The sequence below is a fragment of the Pristis pectinata genome, chromosome 9, assembly GCF_009764475.1.
Source record: "Pristis pectinata isolate sPriPec2 chromosome 9, sPriPec2.1.pri, whole genome shotgun sequence".
Classification (NCBI taxonomy): domain Eukaryota; kingdom Metazoa; phylum Chordata; class Chondrichthyes; order Rhinopristiformes; family Pristidae; genus Pristis; species Pristis pectinata.
This window is the reverse complement of record NC_067413.1, coordinates 29,561,124-29,579,020: the sequence shown is the minus strand read 5'-3', so window position 1 is coordinate 29,579,020 and position 17,897 is coordinate 29,561,124. Positions and strand designations below refer to the sequence as shown.

General features: G+C 44.0%; 1 protein-coding gene across 1 annotated transcript in view; it reads right to left on the bottom strand.

The window, feature by feature from the left end:
- Nucleotides 1-17,897, bottom strand: part of bbs9 (Bardet-Biedl syndrome 9) — a 264,843-nt gene that overhangs the window by 35,077 nt on the left and 211,869 nt on the right.

The window sequence follows — 17,897 nt, the reverse complement described above, 5'->3', positions numbered from 1 at the left end:
GTAAGGCGGCTTTGAGAACATTTGTGAATTACTTCCTCTGTCCACCTGGTGACCACGTTCTGCTACAGAGCTCTGTTTCAGGATTCTTGAATCAGGCATGTGAGCAACATGGCCTGCTGAACAGAGCCTCCGTGCTGGGGATATTGGCCTAGGAGAAGGTGCTGATATTGTTTTGTCTAACCTTCTAATGGAGATGGTTTTGGAAGTGCCCCTCCAGTGCCTTAAGTTGTCTGCTGTAGGTGGTCCAAGTGTCAAAAGCAGATAGGTGGCTGGGGACAATGGCTGCTGGTAGACGGTGACTTCTGTTCTTGATCTGATGAAATGATTTTCAAACACCCTTTACTTCAGTTGGACAAAGGACCTGCTGAAGGCAATGGTGAATTGCATCAGCAATGTCTGCCCTTGTTGAGAAGTAGCTCCCGGGATGTGGGAAGTGGTTCATGTTTTCCAAGGTCTCACTGTGAAGTTTTGTGGTTGGATGAGGACATTGAGTGTAAGGCCCATTGCACGAGTCAACGAGAACTTGGAGCTCAGCCCCAATTGTGCAAAGGCAAGTGCCTGAGTACTATAGCCTGACTACTGAGGCTGAGGTGATCATCGCTCTGGAGTCGAGGCACTGTGGGTTGAACACTTTTCTATTAGTCCTGTGCGCAAGCTTCAGTCTAATTGGAAGTTTGTTGGAGGTGAGGTACGGGATTGAAGCATGAAAGACTGGGGATAAAGTACATTGGGGCAATGACACAGCCTTACTTCAGCCCAGTCTGCACAGACACTGGCTCTGTTGTAGACACACTGGATCATGGCTTGCATGTCATCATGAAGCAAATTTATTTATAAAGAGATGCAGGTAGCAGAGCATCACCTCCCGAATGATGGAGTCAGTCTTTAGTGAGAGTGAACAAGTCTATGTGTTAAGGTTGGTGCCACTCTCCGTGTTTCTCTTGAAGTTGTGTTGTGAGGTTCAGGTCCACTCTGCTGCTAGCCGGACAGAATCCACATGGATTTGGAGAGCAGCTCTTTGGCCACGGGAAGGAGACAGTTGTGGAGGCCCTGGTGATGACGTTCCCTGTGTCAGATGGCAGGGAAACCCCTCTGTAGTTATCACAGTCAGACATGTCTCCTTTCTTGCAGATGGCCACAGATGTGGCATCCCTGAAATCATGCACATCCCCCTCATACCCCAGATGTACAGGAGAGGTTGTGGCTTTTGACAACCTCAGCTTGTTCTCATCACTGTTGCCATGACAGCTACTGACGACTGTTGAACTGATAGTTATCTATTTCCACCATAAATATATCTAATGATCTGGCCTCCACCAGCCTTGGGGGCAGAGAATTCCAGAGATTCACCACCACCTAAGAGAATTTCTTCACATCTCAGTTTAAAATGACCAGCTCTCTACATTACTATTAGGCCCCCTTGTTCGAGATCCTCACACTAGTGAAAACATCTCAGTCTCTACCCTGTCAAGCCCCCTTGTTTGATTCACTGCCTGGTTCACTCTGTTTCCCCAATTCATCTGGATCCAAAACAACCAAGGCAACAAATCAATGAAGCAAAAAGCAATGTCAGAGCTCCCAAGAACCTGACAAAAGTACCCTCTGTTACAAGCAGTACCTCTGCTGACCTGCCTTTACACTTTCCTTTTTTTACAGCTTGGTTCTTATGGAGTTTATTGAGACCAATGGGAATGATATGCCCAAGCTTTGAACAGGATTGTAAGTTTTGCAGCAGCTACTGCTCATTCTTTAACATTCTGACCCTTTCCCCAGTTGGATTCTGCTCTAGTTTCAGGTTACCTTTGTTCACTGTACTTGTGCCCTCATCTACCACATTATGATATTCCAGCTTCACTACAATGAGGGAGACAATGTGTGTCTAGTTTCACTACAGTGTGGGAGGGGATAAGTCTTGTGTAAGGCATTTGATCCTTATTTCGATAACATGATTGCATCACTCTGCCAACCTCTCTAACTAGTTAATGAAATTCCATCTGATCTACAACACTTTCATTTTCACAGCAAATTGAAGGCAACATTTTCTCACTTCCAATAAAAGATTTCTATTTTTTCTAAGAGCTGTACACTTCATAGCCAACAAGTAACTGGAACAACCAACCTGTTGTCTCTGATAATGAGAATAATTGACTGAAGTGGAGGGAGACATAATGCTACAAGATGTTAGCCCCATGGGAATGACTCAATATCTTTAGCAGGAAAGTGATTGCAACAGTGAGGGTCCTATCCAAACATCAGCCTTCAATCATTCAGCCAACAGGACACTACACTGACCAGGCTATGAAAGGATGCCTTGTAAAAGGAATCAGATGCACACTTGAAGATTAATAATTGACACAGGTCTCAGTGTGCTGTGTGTCGTTTAATGAGTTGAATTGAAAGGACTTCATATGATGGAGAGCTACCAACAAATAGTTCTGATGTAACAAAAAAATATGATACAAAATATGATAATTGATGATCTGGTGGTTAAGGAATCTTTAGGTAACAGTGATCAAGATATTAAGATATTTCATATAGAGATTGAAAGATGTTAAGCCTAAATAAGAAAACTATTAAGCATAAGACATGAGTTTGCCATGGTAGATTGGGAAACTACATTAAAGGTTAAATGAAAAACACTATGATGCTGGAGGAACACAGCAGGCCAGGCAGCATCCATGGAGAAAAGCAGGTGGTCAAAGTTTCAGGTCAGGACCCTTCTTCAGGACTGAAGATAGGGAAAGGGGAAGCCCAATATATAGGAGGGAAAAACAGAGCAGTGATAGGTGGACAAAAGAGGGGAGGTGGGGTGGGCATAAGGTGGTGATAGGTAGATGCAGGTAAGGGATAGTGATAGGCAGGTGTGGGGGGGGGGGGGAGCGGAGAGCAGATCCACTGGGGAAAGGTCAAACAAAGGTAAGGAGGGAAAAGAAACAAAAGAGAGATAGGCTAGGAAAGGGAAGAAGAGAAGAAGCATGGTGGGTGGGGATTACTTAAAGTGGGAGAATTCAATGTTCATGCTGTTAGACTGCAAGGTTCCAAGACGGAAAATGAGGTGCTGTTCCTCCAGTTTGTGCTTAGAATTCTCCTGGCAGTGGAGGAGGCAGAGAACTGACATATCAGTGATAGTGTGGGAGGGAGAGATGGTAAACTGGCAATGGCAAACCTTTAAAGAATTAGTACGCAGTTTATATGGAATATTTCTTTAAGGGGAAAAAAAAGTCTAGCAGTGGCTATCACGAGATGTTAAAGGTAGCATTAGATCAAAGGGAAAGGCCTATAACGTTGCCAAAACGCAGTAAGTCTGAGAGTTTGGAAAAGTTCAGAATTCAGCAAAGAAAAGGCAGGAAGAGGAGAGGGGAATACAAGAATAAGCAATTGAGAAACAAAGACAGGCTGCAATAGCTTTTAAAGGAAAAGGCTAGCAAGAGTTCATGTCCCTTACAGACTGCGAAATGAGAGATTTGTCTGGGAAATGAGGAAATAGCTGAGAATTCAAAGAAATATTTTCTATCTGTCTTCATGGAAAAAGGGACAGAAAACTTCCCTGAAACAATGGAGGAGACAGGTTTACAATAAGTGAGGAGCTCAAAGGAATTAACATGTTTACAAAAAAAGTATTGGAGAAATTAACAACACTGAAAGCAGATAAAACCTGATGACCTGCATCCTTGGGTACTGAAGGAGGTAGCTGTGAGACTGCAGATGTACTGATTGTCACACTGCAAAATCCCATAGGTTCTAGAATAATTCTCTCAGACAGGAAGGTTCCAAACGTAAACTCACCATGTGAGGAAGGAAGGGAGAGAAGAGAGGGAACTATAGACCAGATCTCCTGATATCAGTTGTAGGGTGAATACTGGAAGCTGTTATTAAGGAAGTGCCAAGAAGGCAGTCCGCAAATAATCAACATGGATTAAGAAAAGGAAAATTACGTTCGACAAATCTGTTAAAGCTTTTTGAGACTGTAAGTGGTAGAATAGATATGGGCAAACCAGTTGAGGGGTGGAATTTCAGAAGGCCTTTGATAAGGTATCAATTATCAAACAAAGTTATAGCACGTGGTATTGGACATATTACACTGGGCTGGAATGAGAATTAGTTAATGGAAGAAAATAAAGAGTAAGAATGAATGGGCCATTTTTGAGTTGGGAAACTGTGACCAGTGGGAATCAGTGCCGGGACCGCAACTGTTCACAACCTGTATCAATGGTTTGAATAAAGAGATCAAGTGCAATATATCCAAGTTTGTTGATGACACAAATTTAGTTGGCAACGTGGCTATGGGGAAAACATAGAGACATTTCAATGGGTGTAGACAGGCTAAATAAATGAGCAAAGACAGATGGAGTATAATGTGGAGAAATGACAGGATGTCCACTTTGGCAGAAAAGAACAGAACAGATGGAATAATTTTTAAAATGGTGAGAAGTGTATTGGCTGAGTATTGGCAAAGAGTATTGGCTTTCAGGTGGAGCTGGGTGCCCTTGAAAGTTCATATACAAGTTCATATGCAAGTTCAGCAAGTAATTGCAAGAGATTTTGACCATAAGAATAGAAATGTCTTACTCCAATTATATAGGGCCAAGCTGAGAACCCCTGTGGAATTGTGTGGTCTGGGCCCCTGAACTAGAACTTGCAGTAGCAGGAGTGCACTAGATTAATTTTGGGTTTTGGGGGACGGGGGACAGGGGGGGATTGTTGTATGACAGATTAAGCAGACTGGCCTTGAGTGCCCTTCAGTATAGAAAAATGTGATCTCATGCAAACACAGAATGGTTAAAGCACAGAAAGAGGCCACTACTCCTATCATGCCTATGCCAGCTCTCTACCACAAGTTCCATCCACTGGCCCTTTCTCCATAGCTTTGCAAATTTTTCTGCACTAGATAATTAACCAATTCCCACTTGAAGGCTATAACAGAACCTGTCTCCATCATATCCACAGGCTGTCCATTCCAAATGCACACTGCCTAAAAAGACTTTTCCTCATGTCACTTGTCATTCTCTTCCCCTTTGTCCTGTATCTGGTCTCTGGTGCTCAACATCTCCGCCAATGGGAACAGCTTCCAACTATCCACTCTTGTTTTTATAGGCATTTATTAGATCTCCCCTCTCCAAAGACCATCTAATTTATCCTTGTAACTGATGTCCCTCATCCCATGAACTATACTCTCTAATGCCCTCAGTCCTTCCTATAGCGTGGCACCAAAATTGGGCACAACACTCTGGTTGAACAGTATTTTATGAAACGTTCAACATAACTTTCCTAATTTTATGATAAAAACAGAAAATGCTGGAAACACTCAGCTGGTCAGGCAGCACCTGTAGAAGGAGAAACAGAGTTAACATTTTAAATCCGTGTCCCTTTCCACTGATGCTGCCTGACACAGTGTTTCCAGCATTTTTTGTTTTTATATCATATTTCCAGCATCTGCAGTTTTTTTTATTTTCATTCCCATGTCTCTACCGATAAAGCCCAGAACTGTGCATGTCTTCTTTACATTTTCTCAACTTGCCCTGCCATTTTCAATGACTTGTGCACTCAGACCCAAAGTCCTTGCTCCTGCACCCCTTTGATGAGGGACAACCACACCCCTGCCCTTTGCATCATCCTGTTTATACCCTGCTGCAATCTGTCACTATTCTCTTTGCATTCACAATATAGCCAGCTAACACTGATACATCAAACTCCAAGGGAATTGGAGCCATGTTCTAATGGAAGGCTCACTCCACTCCCACCTGGTGGTGAAGTCAGCCCTCCCTACTTGCTAATGCCACAAAGACCAAAGACAAAACAACAATCCCACTGAATGTGCACCAAGCTCTATTTTCATGCACAGAGCACAGGGGAATAAGAAATTACATAAATATTCATGGGACTATGAGCAGGAAATGGAGTGGGACAGTTCCCTTCTGGTGGACTTTGGACCTGCACTCATGTTTCCCCTCCAGAAGCAGGAATCGTTCTCCCCTGGGAATGTTGGAGGAAGGTATCTGTGGAAAAAAAACACTACATTCTGATCAGCTGGGGTAGTGTTTCAGTGAGCGCAGTCTGCACAAACAGCTTTTGTGACAACAGCATCCTGACTGGGCCCAGTCCAAGCTTCCAACCTTACAAATTCTGTGTGTTCTGCCTTACCTTGGCTCAGCTCTTTGCGGAAACACTCAGCTGCACTTGTATCTCCACATCTCACCATTCCAATCTTCATTTAACTAATCTCCCACTTTCCATGGTGCATAAGCCAAAGCCTGTCCAAAACTCTGCTTCCTGTACACAAACTCACTCTTGTGCTCAAATACAGCCAGACTTCATGATCAGCGCTGGAGGCATGAGGAAATCATGATCTAATGTGTAACTACCATCCTTTAAATCCCTTCTTCCTCTCCAGCTCTGCAATCTCCTGCAGCCTAACAACCTACCCCAAACTGTCTGTACTTCTTTTGGCTTCACGTGTATCCTTCACCCCATGTGACAACTTTCATTTTCTTGGGAAAATATTATTTTCTATTTTTTGTTATCAAACATCTTTCACCACGTTGTGTTCTAACTGGTCCATTCTTACCCACTCATTTAACCTGTCCATACCCCTTGCCTGGCCCATACCTCACTTTATACTGTCGGCAGTTAACCACACCATTATGACAGTACTGAGAGTACCTCCTCAATAGTCACATTGATAGGAAACATAGAAAATTGTATTTATAAATGGTGAGGCACCCTTGTAAATACAGCACAGTTGGTGATTCAGAAGGCAAATGATATATTTGATTGTTATAACAAATGGATATAAGAGCATTGCTCTAGAGTGCAGTTTGATCCATTAAAAATGTCTCAGTTTATTGAACAGAAGCTGGCATTTGATGTTATATAAAAAACAAAAATGTTCTTATTGACAGGGACAATAAGCCTAGGACAGTTCTGGTTTAAGGTGAGGTAACTATCCAAGTGGAATGAACAATGCAGGAATGTTTAATCTCATTGATTTGTGCAGCCGAGAAGCAAATAAATGGACCACTGAAAAATTTAAATCTTCCTTCAAGTGGTTTTCTTTCACTGAAAGGGCAATCTAGTGATCACAATCTAGTCTTTAAGTTAGATTCAGACTAATCCAAATTTTAAATGGTTAATTAACCATCTAAAAGCTGACTGTTAGTAAATTTTTCATGTTGACTTTACAGATCATTCTGGGAAGTACAAAGCTCAACAATATAAATGCAACAGCCATGACTGTCTGGATTCTCACAGACTTTTAAAGAGCATCAAGACTTGAAAAGGTACTGTAGCTCTATGTAGATGTTCATTTTCTGGGTTTTCTTGCATGTTACATTGCAGATTAGATGACTTTTATCTAGACAGAGATAGAGAGATATAGCGCGGAAACAGGCCCTTCAGCCCATCAAGTCCACACCAACCATCAACCATCCATTTATACCAATCCTATGTTTATTCCATTTCCCAGTTTTTTAATGTTCTGCACATTCCCATCAACTCCCCCCAGATTCTACCACTCACAAACACACTAGGGGCAATTTACAGTGGCCAATTAACCTGCCAACCCACGTCTTTGTGATGTGGGAGGAAACCCATACGGTCACAGGGAGAACGTGAAAACTCAACATCTGAACATCTGAGGTCAGGATTGTATCTAGGACTCTGGCATTGAGGCAGTGACCTTACTAGCTGTGCCATTGTGCCACTCTCATATTTTTCTTGAAGTTTACTTTGACATTGCTCAACCATTTGCTGGGTTCAAGTACATCCTTTTCTGCATTAAATAGTGGACCTTCAGCAACCCCACAACCTGTTACATTACTTGGCATTGCAAGGATTTTCAGTTTCCCATCTGTAAGAGCAAAGTTCTAGTGGTACCTGACAGCAGACTGTTTTCATTGCAAGATGTTACTGTTTCTCCATTCAGTAAACAATTCAGGGAAACTTGGCATTCACATCACAGTTATTGTCTCTCAACTACAACTTGGCCTCATTCAGTTTAGAATTCCAATCATCACAAGATCACAAGATCACAAGATAAAGGACCAGATGTAGGCCATTCAACCCATCGAGTCTACTCTATGAGCTAAACTAAACTATTCCAATCTAGCCCCAATTTCCAGCCTTTCCCCCATATCCCTTGTTACCTTGACTAATTAGTAAAGTTTCCTCCTTAAACACCCCCAATGATTGGGCCTCCACAGCTGTATGTGACAAAGAATTCCATAAGTCCACGAGCCTCTGGCTAAAGAAATTTCTCCTCATTTCTGTTTTAAACTGGTACCCTCTAATTCTGAGACTGTGCCCTCTAGTCCTGGACTCACCCACCAAGGAAAACAGCATAGCCACATCTACTCTGTCCAGGCCTTTCAACATTCGAAATGTTTCTATGAGGTACCCTCTCATTCTTCTGTACTCCAGTGAGTACAGTCCAAGAGCTGACAAATGCTCATTGTATGTAAGCCCTTTCATTCCAGGAATCATCCTTGTAAATCTTCTCTGAACCCTCTCCAACATCAGTACATCCTTCCTAAGATAAGGGGCCCAAAACTGCACACAGTATTCCAAATGAGGTCTCACCAGTGCCCCAGAGAGCCTCATCAACACTTCCTTACTTTTATACATTGTACCTCTTGAAATGAATGCCAACATAGCATTCGCTTTTTTTTACCGCCGATCCAACCTGGTGGTTAACCTTTAGGGTATCCTGTATGAGGACCCCCAAGTCCCTTTGCACTTCTGTACTTTGAATTTTCTCCCTATCTAGATAATAATCTGCCCATTTATTTCTTCTACCAAAGTGTACAACTGCACATTTCTCAACATTGAATCTCATCTGCCATTTCATTGCCCATGCTCCTAAACTATCTTACTCCCTCTGCAACCTTACTGTTTCTTCAATACTCCCTACTCCTCCACCTATCTTGGTGTCATCTGCAAACTTAGCCACAAAACCATTTACTCCATAATCTAAATCATCGATGTACAATGTAAAAAGAAGCGGCCCCAACACCGACCCCTGTGGAACACCACTTGTAACTGGCAGCCAACCAGAACAGGATCCCTTTATTCCCACCCTTTGCTTTCTGTCTATCAGCCAATGCTCCACCCATTCTAATATCCTTCCTGTAATTCCATGAGCTCTCACCTTATTAATCAGCCTCTTGAGCGGCACCTTGTTGAAGGCCTTTTGAAAATCTAAATACACAACATCCACAGCCTCTCCTTTATCCACCCTACCTGAGATTTCCTCAAAAAACTTCAATAGGTTAGTCAGGCAGGATCTTCCCTTCACAAAACCATGCTGGCTTGGACCTATCTTGCCTTGCACCTCTAGGTATTCCATAACCTCATCCTTGAGGATCGATTCCAATAACTTTCCAACCACCGATGTCAGACTAATAGGTCTGTAATTTCCTTTATGCTGCCTCCCACCTTTCTTATACAGCGGAACTACATTTGCGACCTTCCAGTCCTCTGGAACCATGCCAGAGTCTATTGATACCTGGAAAATTATCACCAATGCCTCCACGATCTCTAAAGCCACCTCCTTCAGAACCTGAGGGTGCACTTCATCCAGTCCGGGAGACTTATCTGTCCTTAGTCCATTTAGCTTCCCGAGCACCTTCTCTCTAGTAATCTTGACTGAACTCAGTTCTATCCCCTGAGACCCTTGACTATCAGATATATTGCTGATGTCCTCCACAGTGAAGACCAATGCAAGATAATCATGACTTGTCCTTTCTCCGGATATCTCCAGCCCTATGGATGGAAATTAAAACTGGTGACAGGAACTTCCTGAAGTAGTTTCAGAGAGAATCTGCTGCTGAGGTGCTGGAATGCTAGAAGTATTTCTCAGCCAGTATCCTTCATTAGAGACTTGTGCATTTTGAGACATTTTGCAGGTAAAACCACTTTTGTTTACTTCACTGGGCAAAATAGTTGGCATGAATGTGGTGGGCTGAAGGGCCTGTTTCTGTACTGCATGACTCTATGACCATGCAGGCAGTTAATTAAACATACTACCTCAGGCAACTGGTGTTCTCTCTTGAATGGATAACTTGTTGCATTCTCCTGTGCTTGTGGATAGAAATTGCTGACAGTTAGAACAGAGCTAACTGCATTAGTTTCTGCAGACACCACCCTGAATAACTTTACCCATATTATCGTTACTCTACTTCATATGGAGGACAAGGGCTAGCATGACAACAGAATTTCCAGTGGGCCCAGGATGACATCCCTGATCATCCCAGGACGACATCCCTGATCATCCCAGGACATATCTGATGAAGCGCCATCAACCTGAGACACTAACCCTGTTTTACTCTCCACAGATGCTCCTGACATGCCAAGCATCTCCAGCATTGTGTGTTCTTAGTCTTGTTGTACTGAGTGACTGAGATCTGTTCTCAGTCCCAGCTCCAGTCCTGAGGTAAGGTCCTCCTGATCACTTTTTCCTCTTCATTAAGATGAAGACGCTGCTATACTAATGGTCATCTGTGGCAGAGAACCTGCAGATCAGGTATCCCAATCTATAGGAGACAAAACCATTTAGGCCCTCTGGCCAACTCTGTGTTTCCTGAGATCATGGTGAGATTCTATCTCAATCTACTTTCCTGCCTGTTCGTCCTATCCCTTTGTTAACAAGTGCCCTAAAACCAATTGATCTCAGCATTGAATACTTAGAGGCTGAAGGTTGACAGCTCTGAAGAAGCAAATTCCACAGGAACCCTACCCTCCGAGGATTAGTCGATGCACTTGCACCAGCATCATGACCCCATGAAATGGCCTGATGTGGGTCATTGCCAAAGCTGGAGAAATCACTCCCTCAGCCTCTGCTTCCTCCTACAATCTACTGGCATTTACAAAACAAGTTCCTTGATCTACTTTTTCTTCTCTCCCTTAATTTACAGTGCCTTGGCCTCACACTCTGACAGAGTTGGTTGGGATCTGGACAGAGGAACGTGGGCACCTGGTTCCGGCTCCACTGAATTTTTGTTCCCTGTTTATCCATCAGTTGCTGTTGTCCAATACTTCCTTTCTCAAGATTCTGCATCCAATCAATGACACTGAAATACTAGCATGGTCGTTACATGGACAATACATGGATATCAACCACATTACTGTCACAGCTAGGTTTGTTACTGACATTAGTGGGATAAAAACCAAAAGGTTGGATGACTGAGGCCTAGTACAAAGAACATAGCATGAAGTTCAGAATGGAACAGCAGAAAAGTATCCCCATCAGTGTGCATCAGTGTCTCATTTATCTCCTGTAAGATGAACGAAGGAGAATTCATGCTTTGGCAATTCAGTCAGTACCATCGGGTAGTTAACTGACTCGTGGTGATGCCAACTCATTCCCTCCAAGAACACCTCCCAGCAACAGGGGATAATGCAGTTTAACCTTTACCTTCTCAACTCCACCCTCCCATGCCAAATAAAGCATGAATATTCTAAAATAAGACTAAGGGAATTTCACTTAATCTGACATTCATTTGTGTTGTGGCAGAAGATGTCTGAAGTTGCTGCCCTCTTCCTGAAAGAAACACATAGAAAAGGGCATTGCCAACAGAACAGGGATGGCCAGCTCATCCATCAAATCAAACAGACACATCTGCAACGAGGGTTCCTTCATTCATTATAAATGAGCCTGCACAAGGAACCATTTCCACAGCAATCTCTGGTTCCAACATTGCAGCAGGAGGGGTTGCTGTTCAAGCTCTGAGGACTAACTTCAGGCACAACGGGACTACTTTTTATGTGAAGAAAGGACAGCTAGATGGTCACTTCTCATGCCTACATACTGATCATTATGGATATGGAATTTGTAAGGTTGTAAGATTGTCCAGTTAAATAAATAATGCATTCCAGAAAGTTGTATTTACTAATCAGGAATTCTGGTAAAAATATTTAAAGAAGCACCATTTAGAAATGCTTTCAACTCTTATCAAAGAACTCAGAAAACAAAGCCGTTCATATTAATAATTAGATCTTACCTTGGTGGAGAGCCAAGGTCTACAGGTATAAACAAAGACCAAAGGACATGACATACCAACTGTACAATGTTAAAATAGAGAATCAGATTTAGAGTTCCTCTCAGAACCAAAGCACTTTACAGCCAAGTCAGAATGTTTAAGGTATAGTCTCTGAGGTGGTGTGGTGGAAATGCGGCAGCTAAGTTGCAGACAGTAGTATCACATCCTTATCTGTGGGCTTGTTCAGATAATCTCTTTCAGTGATTGAGAGTTAAATATTATTCCTGGAACAATGGATAAAAGCTTGAATAGTGTTGAGGAATCTTCTCTAACCACCCGAGATGACAAATGGGATCTCGTGCAAAGAACAGGTATTTCTGACAGTGCTGCATTCCCTCATTACTGCACTGGGAATGTCTGTCTTCATTGTGTGCCTGACAGCAGGGCCTGAGCCAACGGACTTCCAGTTCAGAGACAAAAGCACTGCTCATTGTACCATGGTTGCGCCTCAAATGCTTCTGGTCTTGGAGGGAATGCATGTCACTCACTCCGTCGACAGGGTGAATAATCAGTGGGCATTAGGTGCTCCTCCAGTAACCATTGGCTGAATCTTCCCCCCACCTCCCTCCTGAAAATGTTGACCTTGAAATCAGGGTCTATGGACACCACGGGTCCTTTATCCAAATCCTGATCTTCATCAGTGCTGGCTCTTCATCTATGGAGATACTCTCCCTTACATCAGCCAACAATAGCATCAGGAGGTTTGATAGCATGGCACTTCAGTACTTTCCTGCCCAACAGCCATGCCCCTCGATGTCAGTCTAAAACCCACCACCCTCAACCTGGAATGCACTCTGTAACTGGGAGAAAAGTCCAAACACAAACCTTGTGGCAGGGCATCAGTGGCAGCAGGAATGTTGGCTGCTGCTCCTCCTCCACAGCCAAGGACACTTGGGTGGCAGTCACTGACTGGTGCCTGGGGTGGAGCCCACCACATCAGTCCACTGATGAGAGGCAGATCAGGGATTGGAGGATACAGTGGAGGACACTAAGGGAAGATATTTAATAACTCTGCTTTTTGGACATCTAGAGGACTGTAAAACCAATTTTAAGTAAAAACAGACCTTCAAATTACTTCAAGAAGCTTTTTTCTGGCAGAGGGAATGGTGAATCAGATTTCTGCTGCCACCTTTCATTGTATCAGGTTGTTACATCACTCTAACATGCTCCTAAATCATGGCCATCAATGTCCAAGCAGCTTCAGACCCCATTACTATAATTGCGCAGATTCCCTGCCTCCCTTGTGAGACAATATAGGCACTTTAACTGGATTTTAGAGTAAAATGCATTCAGTGAGCAGAATTAATTTCAAAGGCCGCAGCTGAAAAAGGTTTTGATGTTTTCCTGTGTGGATTCTGTTTGCAACAGTGTTGTCTCATCAGGCACCGACTAAGAGAGATATAAGTGGAATTAATATTGCTACAGTAATCAATTCCTTACGGAGAAAGCACATACTTCAGTAGAACTAAAGACCAAGGCTGCTGTGTTTCAAGGTCGTGCTCTTAATTCCATTAAGCCAGTCCCAAAGCAACCCAGTGATAAAGAGCAATTACAGAAGCCCATTACTGGGAGCTAAGCCAGGCAGCCAGCTGTTGGATTGCTCTGACACACATACGTATGTACATCCATGTGGGACATGGTAACCCTGGGGACAGGGGTATGTGCAACATGGTAACTGTGGGGACAGGGGCGGGTGGGACACAGTTATCCTGGGGACAGGGGCACGCAGGACACGGTGACCCTGGGGACAGGGGCGTGTGGGACATGGTTATCCCAGGGACAGGGGTGCGGGGGACACAGTTATCCTGGGGACAGGGGTGCGGGGGACACGGTTACCATGGGGATGGGATGCGTGGGACACTGTTACCCTGGGGACAGGGGAGCATGGGACATGGTTATCCTAGGGACAGGGGTGCGCTGGTCATGGTTATCCTGGGGACAGGGGTGCGTGGGACACGGTTATCCCGGGGCAGGGGTGCGTGGGATACCGTAACTGTGGCAATGGGGATGCATGGGACACGGTTATCCCGGGGCGGGGGTGCATGGAACACAGTTATCCCGGGGCGGGGGTGCATGGAACACAGTTATCCCGGAGAGAGGGGTGCGTGGGACACGGTTACTCTGGGGACAGGGGTGCGAGGGGCACCGTTACTGTGGTGACGGGGTGCAAGGGACACGGTTACTGTGGCGACAGTGGTGCGTGGGACACGGTTACTGTGGCGACAGTGGTGCGTGGGACACGGTTAGTGTGGCGACAGGGGTGCGTGGGACATGGTTACCGTGGCGACAGTGGTGCGTGGGACACAGTTATCCTGGGGACACAGTAATCCCAGGGACAGGGGTGCATGGGACACCATTACTGCGGCGACAGGGATGTGAGGGACACGGTTACCATGGCAACAGGGATGCGTGAGACACGGTTACCCTGGAGAGGGCATGCGTGGGACATGGTTACTGAGGGGACAGGGTGGGTGGGACACGGTTAAGGTTTAGGACGGGGTTTGTGGGATGTGACTGGTTGTGTATAATGTGGAACAATATGAGGTCATCCACTTTGGGAGAGTGGCATGTGGAGTCCTTTAAATGATGAGACTGAGAGTTGTTAGTGTTCAGAGGGACTTAGATATCCTTGTACAGGAATCACAGAAAGTCAACATGCAGGTTCAGCAAGTAATTAGGAAGGCAAATGGCTCGTTGGCCCTTATTGCAAGAGGATTTAAGCACTAGTGGAGAGACATACAGCTCCAATTATATGGGGTCCTGGTGAATCCACATCCAGAACATTGTATACATGGCCGTGGAGGTTTCTGACCCTATAGTGTTTCTACTAACATTGCCAATTTAACTTGTTTGTATTGATTGAACTGATCACTCTCCTACTGGCACTACGTACCAGCCTGTACCAGCTTCCTTACAGTGCTTTCTTGCACTGTCCTGCTGCCGCAAAACAACAAATTTCACGTCATGTAAGTTAGTGATAATAAGCCTGATCCTGATTCTTTCACCTGTCTGTGCACAGGTCTCCCAACCCAGGGAAGGATAAACACAAGAAAGGAAGTGCAGTGAAGGTTCATCAGATTGATTCCTGGGATGGCCAGTTTGTCCTATGAGGAAGGATTAAGCAGAGCTTGGCCTGTCCTCTTTCAAGTTTAGAAGAACCAGAAGGAATCTCATTGAAATTCTTATAGTAAATTGGTAAATTGGTTTATTATTGTCAGGGTGGATGCAAAGCTGATGTTTTTCCTGACTCTTGTCTCTAGAACCAGGGTTTAAGTCTCAAAATAAGGGGTCTGCAATTCAGGCTAGTGATGGGAAGAAATGTCTTCACCCAGAGGGTGGTGAATTTTTGGTGCTTGTGGGCAGAAGGTCCAAGCCACGTTTCTGAGTATTGCTGCATGTGCAGTAAAGATGATTGAGCAAAGTCAATATTGTTTTGTAAATGGGAAATCAAGTTTGGTTAGTTTATTGGCATTGCTTGAAGAGTCAGAGTCATGCAGCTCAGAAACAGGCCCTTCCGCCCAAATGGTCCACACTGACCAAGAATGCCATCTGAGTTAGTCCCATTTGCCCGCGGTTTGGCCTATATCTCTCTAAATGTTTCCTATCCACATACTTGTCCAAGTGCCTTTTACATGTTGTTAATAAACAAGTCACATGTGCTGTGAATAAAGAGGAACCAGTGGATGTACAATACTAAGATTTCCAGGAGGTGTTAATGAGGTATTACACCAAAGGTTATGAAAAACACCATGATGCTGGAGGAACTCAGCAAGCCAGGCAGCATCCGTGGAGAAAAGCAGGCGGTCAATGTTTCAGGTCAGGACCCTTCTTCAGACTGAAGATAGGAAAAGGGGAAGCCCAATATATAGGAGGGAAAAACAGAGCAGTGATAGGTGGAGACAGGGTGGGCACAAGGTGGCAATAGGTAGATGCAAGTAAGAGAGAGTGATAGGCAGGTGTGGGGGAGGAAGGGAGAGCAGATCCACCAGGGGATGGAAGTCCAGCATCATAGTGTTTTTCATCTCCATGTCTCTGGAAAAAGTCTCTGATTCTCCACTCGACCTATGCCTCTTATCATCTTGTATACCTCCATTAAATCACCTCTCATCCTCCTTTGCTCCAAAGAGAAAAGCCCTAGCTCGCTCAACCTCATGCTCTCCAATGCTCTCCAATTCAGGCAGCATCCTGGTAAATCTCCTCTGCACCCTCTCTTAAGCTTCCATATCCTTCTTATAATGAGGCAATCAGAACTCAACACAATACTCCAAGTGTGGTCTAACCAGAGTTTTATAGAGCTGCAACATTACCTCATGGCTCTTGAACTCAATACCCCGACTAATGAAAGCCAACACACTATACACCTTCTTAACCACCCTATCATCCTGCAAGGCAACTTTGAGAGATCTATGGACTTGGACCCCAAGATCCCTCTGTTCCAGCACACTGCTAAGAATCCTGCCATTAACCTTGTACTCCGCCTTCAAATTCGATCTTCCAAAGTGTATCACTTCACACTTGTTCAGATTGAACTCCATCTGCTACTTCTCTGCCCAACTCTGCATCCTGTCTATATCCTGTTGTAAACTATGACAACCTTCTACACTATCCAACTGTGGTGTCATCTGCAAACTTACTAACCCATCCCTCCACTTCTTCATCCAAGTCATTTATGAAAATCACAAAGAGCAGGGGTCCCAGCACAGATCTCTGTGGAACACTACTGGTCACCGACCTCCAGGCAGAATACTTCCCATCTGCTACCGCCCTCTGCTTTTTGTAGGCAAGCCAATTCCAAATCCATGCAGCCAAGTCTTCATGGATCCCATGCCTCATGACTTTCTGGATGACCCTACCATGGGGAACCTTGTCAAACACCTTACTAAATTCCATATATACCACATCCACCGCCCTACTTTCATCAATTTGTTTTGTCACTTCCTCAAAAAACTCAATTAGCTGGTGAGGCATGACCTGTCTCTCGAGTGTGTAATTTTTATATGATCAACAAGGTCTGGTCTAAATGAAGTAACTCAGTAAAACACTGCTCACTGCACTCTCACCCACTCTCCCCAACCCCACTCTAATACTGCTATTACACCTCAGGATTTAAGGGTAAGATACAATCAAACATTGTGGGGAACACTGAAAGCCCTGATGTGACACTGCAACCAAAATTATTTCAATGATGAGAAAATTTCCACAAAGAACCACTCAGCCCTGTCAAAGGAACTATCTTTAGATCCTGTCCCTAGGACAATTATACCAATGCTGTTAACTTTCACCCTGCAAGGGGGTGGATGCTGGATTCTGGCTATTATAGTCTATGTCCAACTATGAAACTACATGGGAGGATCAGTGCCCTAACTCTAATAATGATGCTGTATATTTTATTCTGACACATTTTATGAACCTGATGCTCCCATTTAATTCACTTCAGTTCTGAAATGGTGGATGAGCCGCATTGTACAACAATGGCAAGGAATCTGCCAACACGCTGTCCCGAACTTCAAACTTAATAAACCTCCTGATGCCTTTACTGTATTAACGTACAGGCAAAGGACTTCATTGACATCCGACTGTGCTTGCTCACGACAACTAATTATTATCCCAGTTATTAACTTTAATATGGTTTGTCTCATTAAAACTGTAAATGAGAATAATTTATATCAATGTCAGAAGCTTACACAATGCATTTTTTTAAAACATTATGGATCATACAGTTATATAAAGGTGAATATAGCAAAGCTGACAACAATATAAAGGATATGGTTTATATGTGAGTTGACTTTTCCTTTGGCCTCACTGAGCTTCTGACGTGAACATTACTCTATCTTGCTCAAAACGAACAGTTCATTGCGTTTAAGC